The sequence below is a fragment of the Eriocheir sinensis genome, chromosome 3, assembly GCF_024679095.1.
Source record: "Eriocheir sinensis breed Jianghai 21 chromosome 3, ASM2467909v1, whole genome shotgun sequence".
NCBI classification, from domain to species: domain Eukaryota; kingdom Metazoa; phylum Arthropoda; class Malacostraca; order Decapoda; family Varunidae; genus Eriocheir; species Eriocheir sinensis.
In genome coordinates, this window is record NC_066511.1 from 3,791,917 (window position 1) to 3,804,580 (window position 12,664).

General features: G+C 43.5%; 1 protein-coding gene across 1 annotated transcript in view; it reads right to left on the reverse strand.

The window, feature by feature from the left end:
* The window catches only part of LOC127003785 (uncharacterized), a 28,908-nt gene that overhangs the window by 2,274 nt on the left and 13,970 nt on the right, over positions 1–12,664 (reverse strand). The gene's annotated exons all lie outside the window — the stretch shown is intronic.

Genomic DNA, 12,664 nt, shown 5'->3' on the forward strand with positions numbered 1-12,664 from the left:
CCTTTGTGATCTAGGGGTTCATTTTCCTTGGGTTAGTCCTTTAGTGCTATGACAGTAATTCCATAATAAGCTTGAAATGGAGCAAGGTTAGACAACAGATGTAGTTCGTATTTACTGTGTAGATGCCAAGAGATAACCACGTACCTATAAGCTCTGTCATCTTCTGGAGTGTCTCTGGAGGCTAGTTAGGCTATGGGACCACTACCTCCAGAACCCTGTCACGACGGTAAGGCCGGTGTCACACTGTGCGGCGCGGCCGCAATCCCATTAACACACACAAACCAATGAGAGGTGTCACACTATTGCGGCGCCGGACGGCGCCGCAATACTGGTCAGCATGTTGCGGCGGCGCCGGATATGAGGACAAAACGCAGAGTTCTGTGCACGTGGTCACACTGTCGGGCCAGGCCGTGCGGCGCTCCCACCGCTCCCCCCTCTTGAAACCATGTTTGACGTGGATTTATTTATTCAGTGTGTTCAAGAGAGGCCAGCACTTTGGGAGAAGTTCCAGGGAATATTCAGACAAAAACAGGAAAGAAAAATCATGGACAAAAATTGGAGAAATCATGTACGAGAACTGGCTTGATTTGGAGTCACGAGAGAGAGATGAAAAGGATGAACCCAATGTCTCCGACGTGTGGGTTCTTTGAGTAATCCTTCTGCCTCAAGAGCACAAATAATCTTAATCTTGGACAACATTACTATCTACAGTGACTGATGGGGGTAAACTTTTCGCCGTGGGCGGCTTTGCCGGACAGTGTGACATGGTACTGGTCATGCGGCGCGGCCGCGTGCGGCGTCGCCGCACAGTGTGACACCGGCCTAAGCGTTTGTTAACATCAAGATAGGGAGGCGAGGTCCCTATTTTCCACAACATGGTATATTTTTCGCCCCAGAGGAATTGTTATGTATAGAAACAGCTTTTAGTATTAAAAAATAAACCGCACTGCATATAAATTCGTGCTTAGTTCAGAGAACTTCCATTGCAATTCCCCATAAAGCTGTGGTAGCATCATGGTTGCTATGGTAACAACGAGGTTATGTTTACAGTGTCAGCTGGCGCCTCCCGGCGACGTGCCAAACGTCGAACAGTGCGGCGATGCCGCATCAATGAGAAAGACAGAAGTGGCCAGGAAAAAAAATTACGCGTCAGTCGGCGTGCAGCTCACTGTTCATCCTCACTTTCAGGCTTGTCGATAAATGGGTAGCCTACCCGGGGAAACCAAGTGAAACCCAAAAATTACAAGAAGAAAAGTAATATCTTAATAAAAATTATAATATTAATACGCGGTTTACTTATAGTGACAAAAAACAACAACAATATATATATATATATATATATATATATATATATATATATATATATATATATATATATATATATATATATATATATATATATATATATATATAATAAATTTGAAAACCCAGTGTGAACATTTTGATTGGATTGATAAATTGGATAAATGGATAAATTGGATTGATAAATGGGTAACCTACCCGGGGAAACCAAGTGAAACCCAAAAATTACGAGAAGAAAAATAATATTTTAATAAAAATTATAATATTAATACGCGGTTTACTTATGTTCAACAAGGCAAGTGACAAAAAACTATATATATATATATATATATATATATATATATATATATATATATATATATATATATATATATATATATATATATATATATATATATATATGTAATGTACCAAAATTATGTTTTCAGTTACTTTGAAGTTACAGCATTTGAATAGAGATTTGAGTTTACCAACTGACGTTTTCATCCTGGTGTTAGTAAAATGACTGCATAATTAAAAAAAAAAAAAACACATATAATTAAAACCACAATACCTGATGAAACGAAAAAAGATTCACAAAAACACTGGTTTTATTGATGGGTTTTTGGTTTAAATCAGGGGTGTCAAACTCATGGCCCGAGGGATAGTCATAAATGGCCCGCGGTATCACGGTAACTTCAATCTAGTCAATGTATTTTCTACCCTTGTTGGCCCCCATGACGGCACTTTAGAGTATGAATTGGCCCTCGAAGGGTTTTGAGTTTGACACCCCTGGTTTAAACCGCCAACCCTACTGTACATAATTAAAATCTTACATATAGTTAAAACCGATACACACACGAAAAAAAAAGGTTTTATTATTTGGTTAAAACAGTTTTTTTATTGGTTTAAACCATAGTTTAAACCATTTGGTTTAAACCGCCAACCCTGATTTGCATCTTCCAATGCTAGATGGCTATACTTGTTCCTTTTCTGAAGAAAATCAACGTTCAGTTTCCAGTTTGTCACTCCTAGAAGCCAGATAACAAGCTTACATGCACCTATAACCTTATGTTACACCAAACAGGTGGATGTGTTATAACACATAAACAGCTCTTTAATAAAGGGTTCACGGGGGTGTGGGCGTAAAATTCAATTTCCTGTTCATCATGACGCCTAAATAACGACGCTATTTTGGGAATCGCCTATATTCTAGATACCTTTCTTCTTTTCTGCCTGTCTTCATTCCTTGCCATAATTCTTTTTTCTCCTCCCACCCTTCAAATTACCCCTGCCTCAATCATATTTACACAAGGATACACAAGAATGTAAGGGACTACAAGGGCTAGACAGCTTACATAAGTGAGTTCATGAAGATGGATTCCCTTACCGTTCATAAATGCATCTAATCTCCGTTTAATGGTTTCAATTGTGTTTGCCTCAACTACATCTACTATACCTACTCAGTTTGTCCCACTGATCCACCATGTGCACTCTGTTCGTGAACCAGTATTTGTCTATTTCCTTCCTGAACTTGAAATTATCCAACTTACCCGTTACTGCGTTTTCTCACGTCAGTTTTTTTTATATAAGCACTTCATCTAAATCGCCCTTGTTAATCCTCTTAATCCACTTAAACACCTCAGCAAATCCTCACGCAGTCTGTATGTTTCCAAGGAATGCAAGTTTAGTTACTTTAGTTTTTCTCAGTACGGTAAGTTTCTAAGTCCCTGAATCATTATTGTCATTCTCCTATGTATTGCTTCAAGGGAATTGATATCGTTCCTGTAATAGGAGCACCAAAGTTGAACAGCATAGTCCAGATGAGACCTAATCAGTACCAAATGCAGCATAAGGATAACTTTTGAACTCCGTTTACTTATGCTTCTCGAAATAAAACCCAAGACTCTATTTGACGGTTTCTATTGAAAACGCATTGATTTCTAGGTCGAAGGTCAGACCTCACACGTACACCCAAATCCCTCTCGATACTAGAGTGGTCAAGGAATTTGATATTTAATGTGTAATTAGGTACTTTGGGGGTTTATTTCTTCCCACACTTAGGATGTTGAATTTGCCGATATTGAACGGCATCATCCATTTGTCGGCCCATTCATGCAGGACATTTAATTCCTTTTGAAGTTCCTCAGTATCGTTGTCTGTATTGACCAGTCTTCCTACTTTTGTGCCATCAGCAAACATGCTTATGTTGCTGGTTATACCGCAGTCAAGATCGTTGACGTATGTAATAAGCAGTAATAGACCCAGAAGTGATCCCTGCTGGACGCCACTAATAACTCGGGCCCAATCCGATATATCTGAACCCTCTGCGTCCTGTCACTAAGGTCCGCCTCGACCCACTCAACTCTCGAGAACTTACCCTGTATCTCATAAGCTTTATTTTAGAAAGGAGTCTTCTGTGAGGCACCTTATCGAATGCTTTACTGAAATCGATTTAAACAATATGATAATTTTCGTCCCTATCTGCCGTTTCGTACAGTTTTTTTGTGTGTAAAATGAAAAAAAAAAAAAAGATTAGTAAGATAAGATTCATCCTTAATGAACCCGTGCTTTGAGCTATCGACGAAGTTGTGTTTCTCTTGATGGTCACAGCAATATTTAGCTATAATAGATTCAAATAATTTTCCTACGACTAACGTTAAACTGATTGGGCGGTAATTAGACATTACTGATTTATTACCCTTCTTATAAATCGGCACAGTATAGCCCATTTCCCATACTAACGGAACTACGCCAGTGTCAAGAGATTTTCTGAAGAGGTTGGCTAGTGGTCCGGAAAATATGTCTCTGTATAGATTCCTTGAGAACTAATTATCTAACTATGAATATACGCCCTGGGGCGTGTCGCTTCACTCACTCGCTGCCTCCACTCCCAACGGTCCACTAAGCAAGCTCCCATACAACTGCCCTATCCACCTTAAGTCCTTCCCGGCAGGATTGATCTACTTGCCCCAGCCATGAATTACGTGGGAGTCTTCTTGGTCTCCTCCAATCAAGGTTGTCTCGTACATAAACAACCCTATGAATAGGACTGACGTCCGGGAGACATGCCACGTGCCCATATAGCCGGAGTTGACATTCACGGACTTAGCTGGTAACAGGCCTCTATTCTGTTTCATCACGTAGTCTCTGGTTCGACACGGTCATTCCAGCGATACCCTATAATCCAGCGAAAGCACTTGGTATCAAAGGCATCAACACGCCTCCCGAAGTCACTATTCAGTGTCCATGCCTCACAGCCATACAGTAAGACAGGGTGAACAAGCAACTTAAATACTTGAATCTTTGTCTGCCTGCCTAGATATCAACATCGTATACTCGTGTTGAGATTCTTACTTGAGAACTAGCGGGAAAATTTCATTAGGGCCGGGTGACTTGGTTTTTTTATAGTTTATCTATCTCTTTAATGACAGCCTCCCTGGTTATTCTGATATCACACAGCATTTATTCTGCCCTTCCCGTGAACACCTGAGCAGCTTCAGGTAAAGAAGACTTGTCTTCATTAGTATATACCGAAAATAAGTACTCATTTAAAGATATGCTTGTGTCCTTATTGTCGGGGGATCTTCCATCCATCCCAATATTATCCCTGTCTTTTCTTCTGTACAGTTGGAAGAAACCTTCAGGGTCCTCCTTTACTTGACTCGCTATTCTGATTTCATAATTCCTTTTTGCATTCCTTGTGTAATTTTTCACCTCCCGTGCTAACCAAATATATCGCTCTCTGAGGTCAGATTCTCCTTCTCTATATTCCACGAAGCGATGGAAAACTCTTCAATCTTGCACGCCTCCGAGCGAAGACTAGTGCGGAAAGTAATGATCAGAGAGATGCTGTTCATAGATGACGCCGCCCTGACAGCACACACTGAGAATGTTCTACAACGTCTCATCAGCTGCTTCGCAAGTGCATGTAGAGAGTTCGTTCTCACCATCAGTCTCAAGAAGACAAACATCATGGGCCAAGACGTCAGCAGCACCCCAAGCATCTCTATCGGCGACTATACTTTTGAAGTGGTGGATGACTTCACCTACCTAGGTTTCACTATCTCCAGCAACCTCTCTCTGGACACCGAGCTGAACACACGGTTCGGCAAAGCAGCAACAGCAATACCCCGCCTTACAAAGAGGGTTTGGAACAACTCCATGCTGACCATCAAGACCAAGATGAAAGTGTACCAAGCCAGCGTGCTCAGCACGCTGCTCTACAGCAGCGAAACATGGATCCTGTACTCCCGCCGAGAACGCAGACTCAACATCTTCCATCTGCGCTGTCTCAGAAGGATCCTGGGCATCACCTGGCAAGACCGTGTCCCAAACAAGGAAATCCAGGCACAGGCGGGAATACCAAGCATGTTCGCCTTGCTCACCCAGAGCCGCTTGTGCTGGCTGGGCCATGTCAGCCGCATGCAGGATGGCCGAATCTCCTAAGAAATGTTGTACGGTGAGCTTGTCACTGGATTCAGGCCTGCTGGTTGGCCTGTTTTCCGTTTCAAAGACGTTTGGAAACGAAATATGAAGACATGCGACATCAACTCAGCAGGCTGAGAAGCAGCAGCTGCAGACCGCAGCAGATGGAGGCTTGCCGTCAAGGCAGGCATTCAGACAAGCGAACAGAGGAGAGAGGACCAGTGGGAAGAGGGGAGAGAGCGCAGACAGCAGAGGTCCTGCCGCTCCAGAATCGGGTTATACAGCCACAGCAGGCGCTGCAGCTTAACCACAGACTGACACTCGGCGCAACTCCATTGTCTTTCGAGACAGACGGATGCCAACGACAACAAAATTCCACGTTTAAACCCAGTTTTGTGTTGGATTTAGTTTGTCATCCATCTCGGGTCTGCATTAACAGATATCACCAGATATCACCATCCTGTACGGAACAACTGACTCTAAGTCGCCTTAATCTCTTGACCTATACCTTATATGCCATTCCTCCTCCTTATTCGTATGCTAACTCCCCCCCTCCACTGGTACTGCACGTTTCTCCTTCACCTTCTGCCTCTCCTCCCTCTCCTCCTATTTTATCTCCTGCCATCTCCTATTCTCTCACACTTTTACTGCAGCGGAGTAAGTACGGGACCCTTTATGAGCATCCCGTGCCCCTAAGGTGCCGTCACACTGGCCATGCCCTAATGGCTACCAGTGATCTGATTTTAGATTATGCATTAGTAACATTCTATGTAGCACCAGCATGGCCCTGAGCTCCACTTGCCTAGTGTGTCCCCCATACTCATCTGCCCTCCCACCAAGTGTCCCCCCATTGATAAAGACCTAGCTGCGCCACTGCTTTTACATACGAATATAACAACATGAGGAATCTGCGAGGTACCGGTATTTTTTTTTTTACAGCAAAGGCAACAGATCAAGGGCTTAAAAAAAAAGAAAACAATAATGAAAAAAAAAGCCCGCTACTCACTGCCCCTAAACAGATTGGAGAGGAGTGGCCGAAAGAGAAGTCAATTTCGGGAGAGAGGTGTCCTGATACCCTCCTCTTGAAAAAGTTCAAGTCGAAGGCAGGAGGAAATACAGATGAAGGAAGATTGTTCCAGAGTTTACCAGCGTAAGGGATGGAAGAGTGAAGATGCTGGTTTGGACAGCATAGGGATGAGCTTGAGTAGAAAGTCGTGTGTGGCGAGGGCGCGGGAGGGAGGGAGGCATGCAGTTAGCAAGTTCAGAAGAGCAGTCAGCATAAAAATATCGATAGAAGATAGAAAGAGAGGCAACATGACGGTGGATTTTAAGAGGTAGAAGACTATCAGTAAGAGGAGGAGAGATGATGAGACGAAGAGCCTTTGACTCCACTCTGTCCAGAAGAGCTGTGTGAGTGGAGCCCTCCCTCCCCACCCCACACACACACACGTGAGGTGCATACTCCATACGAGGGCGGACAAGGCCCCTGTATATGAATAGCAACTGTGCGAGGGAATAGAACTGGCGGAGACGATACAGAACGCCCAACCTTGAGGAAGCTGATTTAGTGAGAGAGATGTGAAATTTTTAGTTAAGATTTTGAGTTAAGGATAGACCGAGGATATTTAGTGTTGAAGAAGGTGACAGCTGAGTGTTGTCGAAGAATAGTGGATAATTGTTTGGAAGATTGTGTCGAGTTGATAGGTGGAGAAATTGGGTTTTTAAGGCATTGAAGGACATAAGGTTCCTTTTACCCTAATCGGAAATCGGTATGTCTATACAATGCAGCTCATTTAAACTTAAGCTCCCCTAATCTTGCTATCCTGAATTTATCTTTTTTTTAATTTTATCTCCCATATTAAACACTCACAACATGACTGCCATGCCTGTAGCACGCATCAACCAGTTTAGCAGTAACCAATTCTTCCCTATCTCTTTGTTGAATCTGAATTTATCCAACTTTAACCAATTTCTACATGTTCTACCCGGCTTCTCATCACAAAAACCTATTGATATCACTTTTATTAAAGCCATTCATCCATTTATAAAGTTCGATGAAGTCTCTTCGCACCCTTCACCGTTCTAGAGACTGTAATTCAAATGTTTAAACGTATCCTCATATGGCAAGTTTCTTAACCCATGAATCATTTTTGTCATTCCATGCACAGATCTAACATCTTCATATCTATATAAAAAGTGACCAGGGGCCATATCAATGAAGACTTGCAAGATAGCTCGTAGGAGGTCGCTTCTCCTCGTACGAGTACTCCCAAGATAACTCATATGAGCAACCTTTATTCGCAAGCAATCAGTCGTAGGCCGAACTATAAGCTGTATGATAAATAGTGATGGCTTGAAAGTTATATAATAATAATTATGTTATTTACAAATATATATAGACGAGCTTTGCTGAACCGGTGTCATGCAGTGTGGGCTGTGAGGACCTGACGCTGCCGACCACTGCCACTCATGTGATCATACTGCACGTAACCTCCCTCTCATTCTCTCCTTATGCTCTCTACCCTCCTCAGTCTAGCCTATACCTTTTCACCAGCTCTGAATCACTATATTCGTTCAGGAAATCATGCCGAGTACTAAAATGTCTCAGTGGGTGCTGCCAACAGAGCCACCAGAGCTCACAAAGACTCCTAAAGCCTTCTCACATGTAGGAAATAATCATGTGAATTACGTAAATTAAATAATAATGTGAAAGGTCATTCATAGCTACACTCAGAATACTAGAATTCTCGGCACTGAACTTCATCTCCCACTTCCCCATCCAATCATATAATGTCTAGTTCATCCTGGAAAACATAAGCAGTCATGATCTGACTCAATTACTCTGCCGATCTTTGCCTCATCCGTAAGCTTATTAACACCACTAATGATTCCTGTATCCAAATTAATAATATAAATGATAAACAGCAGTGGACCTATTCGTAGGATATCGCTCGTAAGTCATAACACAGCCCCAGTCAGATTTTTTTGTACCACAGATATGTATTCTTTGCCCCCTACTGCTAAGCAACGCCCTGATCCAGTTCAGCACTTTCCTATCAACTCCGTGAGCCCGTAAATTTAGGAACATTCGATGGAGAAGAGCTCTATCGAAAAAAAAAGGTAAAGCTGGGTACATACGCTATAACTGAGCATGGCTGCGGTGCTCATTTCCGTTGCATTGGCCCTGTGAGCCTGTGGCGAAAAGAACACATTACCCCGGGACACAAGCCAGTGTGAACTTCGGAATAGCCAGTTTACCTTCCCCAGGTTTCCCCATGTATCCCTTTATCGACAAGACCGAAAGGGAGGATGACCAGCTGGGTGAGTTGTACGCCGGACCCACAGATTCGTAGCTAGGCACGCTAACTACCGCTCGACGGAGGCGCATATCGAATGTCGAATGCTCTACTAAAACTAGATATATATCATGATTTTCATCTTTATCCATTGCCTCAATTACTTAACCATAGAATGACAAAGGATTGGTGACGCATGACTTAACCCTTAAGCCCCGTTCACACTGTGCCGACTCTGGGCCACGACAACCCAGCGAATTTTGGATTTGACAAGTCGTCTCCGACGCTCCAAGAATGTGGGAAGTTTTTTTTGACGTCTTGGTGTCGTCTAGTATGATTGCCGACTGTCTGGGACATTCGGCCAACTAGTTGCTAGCATGTCTGCGACATGCATGCAACTAGTCTCAAGACGAGTCTCAACGGTCATTTTTTGAAATGGCGCCATGTCTAGGACAACCACGAATCTCCCGACCGATTGACCGACAGTAGCAGACGGTCTTGACGACAGTCTTGTAGATTGTCTATCAACTGGTTGGCCGACCAGCTGGCCGACAGTTGCCAAGGAGTTGGCCGACGGTCTTTCCGACGGTCTTCGCGACTGTCTTGGCGGCAGCTTTGCTGACTGTCGCAAAATTCTACCCAAAATTTTAAAAGGATATTTTGGCCGTAGACATCTTGATAGCAGTCTTCATGGGTCCTGGGGTATATTGGCTATAACAGACCGAGACTCCGTTGTATCTACTTCTAGGGTTGCCACCAGTCCTTAAAATACTTAATCGTTCTGTATTCAGAGTGAAATTTAGCATTCCGTTTTGAACTAATACGGAACGCCGTTTGTTCCGTATTTGGTTGTCTGAATGGTCAAGCAAATAAAACTCAGTACCTTAAAATTGTAGTGAGCACATTTTATTGGTCAATTACAAAACCAGTCCGTAAAATTTGCCAAGGTTGGTCCTAAAATACGTGTAAAATACGTGACGTAACGTCCCTCCCCCTTCCTCTTGCCTCCACCAGCAGCGTGCTGCGGCTGTCACTCATGGCATGCTGAAGAAATTTTAGGGTTGCCACCCGTTCCTTTAAATATGGATCCATTCCGTAATGGAAAGTGAGATGTTGCATTCCACATTTTTTTGTTTACAGGGTGGCAACCCTAGTTGTGTCATTCAACCTAAGAGAGAGGCAGCAGGAGTGCGTGCGCACTGTGTGGCTCCCAAATTTGTGCCAGGGAAACATAACCATGCCCAGAAGTTGCTGTGGTTGTGATTGAAAAATATAAATATTAATTTCTTCATGGCGGCAGTGTTACCCAGTATTTCTGAGCCGACAGTAGTCACGAGCGTCCTTCATTAGGCGAAGACTGTCGTCACGACAGTCCCTCCCGACAGGAAACGGTAAAAATTTGAAAAATGGCCCCTACAGTCGTCACGACTGTCTCAAGACAAGCTAAGACTGTTGACGACAGTCTTGACGACATTCCCCGACCTCCCTCAGACCTCAACCGGAAATGAGGGTTGGTCCAGACACTTGCCGACTTTTGTCGTGAAAGTTTAGCATGGAATACTTTTTCCCGCTAACCATCACGACTCCGCACTCCCCTCACGACGTCCGCTCGACATTCGGCGACCGTTTCTAGACCTCTTGCAAGACATGTCCGACCCTTTCACAGCAACACCCAAGACCTTGTGTACCCTAGAGTCGTGGGTAGTCGTGGCCCAGAGTACGCACAGTGTGAATGGGGCTTAACCCTCACGACTCCACGCTTCCCTCCCGACGTCCGCTCAGCATTCGGCGACCGTTTCTAGACCTCTTTCAAGACATGCCCGACCCTTTCACATCAACACCTAAGACCTCGTGTACCCTAGAGTCGTGGGTAGTCGTGACCCCAGTGTGAACGGGGCTTTAGTGAACCCATGCTGCTAATCATGGATTAAGCTATGGCTCTCCAATTGATTCCGAATGCTCCTGTTTATTATCGACTCCAGCATCTTGCCTACAACTGATTTTGAGCTAGTTGAACGATAAATAAAAATGGCTAACTTGCCCTCAATTTGAATATCAGCGTCACAATAACTACTTTCAATAGATAAGGCACGAAATCAAAGTTCACTGACGTCGTAGAAATATCTGCTAGTAGGCAACTGAGAATCTCCTTGCATTCTTTCAGAACCAGTGAAAATATTTGTCAGGACCTGGCGATTTAGTTTTCTTTAACCTCGACTAATTGCCGAGTGATGATTTCATCCCACAACTTGTCCTTAACTTCGCACTCACACACCTGAAATCTCTCCGGAATGGTCGTTAGATTTTCTTATGTGATGACTGAGAGGAAGTGCTCGTTCAACAATTCGCTCATATCGTTGCCTAATTCAATGAACTCGTCTATGTCTGTTTTCAACGGTCCAATTCTCTCCCTTGCTTTTGTCCTATACATCTTAAAAAATCCCTTGGAATCACTCTCATAGTTCATTTTTGCTACGCGAGTGTTCTTCTTTACCAGTCTAGTTAATTCAACATATCTGTTCTTGAAGTAGATTTCGCTATCAATTTATTTTCTTACAAATTCCCCTCTTGAAGCCTGTCTAGTGTGATAACCTACGGGTCATCCACTCAAGATCGTTGTTTCTGCAAGTTCTTTTATCAAAAAGTGTAATGTTGGGTTCTTTTCTACTTTAGATATTAATAGTTTGCAATCAACCAGTTCAGTCATCACCTACAGTGCCATGTCAAAAATGTCCGTCTCAAGTGTGGGCAAACGAGGGACTGAGGGTGAAGAAAAAAAAAAGTTTGCGTGCGGGCATGCATTGAAATAAAATGTTTTTGTCGGGCACCAGCAGACGCAAGCAGACGCAGAAAAACACATGATAGCGATTTTGTTGTTGTTGTTGTTGTTGTTGTTGTTGTTGTTGTTGTTGTTGTTAGCGCATTTTTCGCACTCCGTACGGACTCCCAAATTAACACGTTAATTTTTTAGAGTCCTAAAATCGATGCTGTGAGGAGCTAAATATCAATAGTGTGCGATGACCCAGAATGCCTGATACAACATTTACCGCCGATGAGACTTGGGGACCTGGGACACCACATTCTTCCCTTTCTAAAACGCTGTCCTACCTCCAAGAATATGCAGAGAAACTAGCGCTGCGTTCAGTTAAGCTGTTAGGTGCACAACTCTCCCCAGGTAGGGGAGAGACAAACTGGACAGTGAATCAGCTGAGCGCAACAAAAATGGCATCCCATTTTTTTTTTTTTTTTACAGCAGAGGAGTCAGTTCACGGGCCCGCTACTCACTGCTCCTAAAAAGAGTTAGAGGAGTGGCCGAAAGATAGGTCAATTTCGGAAGGAGAGGTGTCTTGATACCCTCCTCTTGAAAGAGTTCAAGTCGTTGGCAGGAGGAAATACAGATGAAGGAAGATTGTTCCAGAGTTTACCAGCGTGAGGGATGAAAGAGTGAAGATGCTGGTTAACTTTTGCGTAAGGGATTTGGACAGTAAAGGGATGAGCTTGAGTAGAAAGTCGTGTGTGGCGAGGCCGCGGGAGGCGGGGAAGGCATGCAGTTAGCAAGTTCAGAAGAGCAGTCAGCATGAAAATATCGATAGAAGATAGAAAGAGCGGCAACATGGCGGCGAAATTTAATAGGTAGAAGACTATCAGTAAGAGGAGGA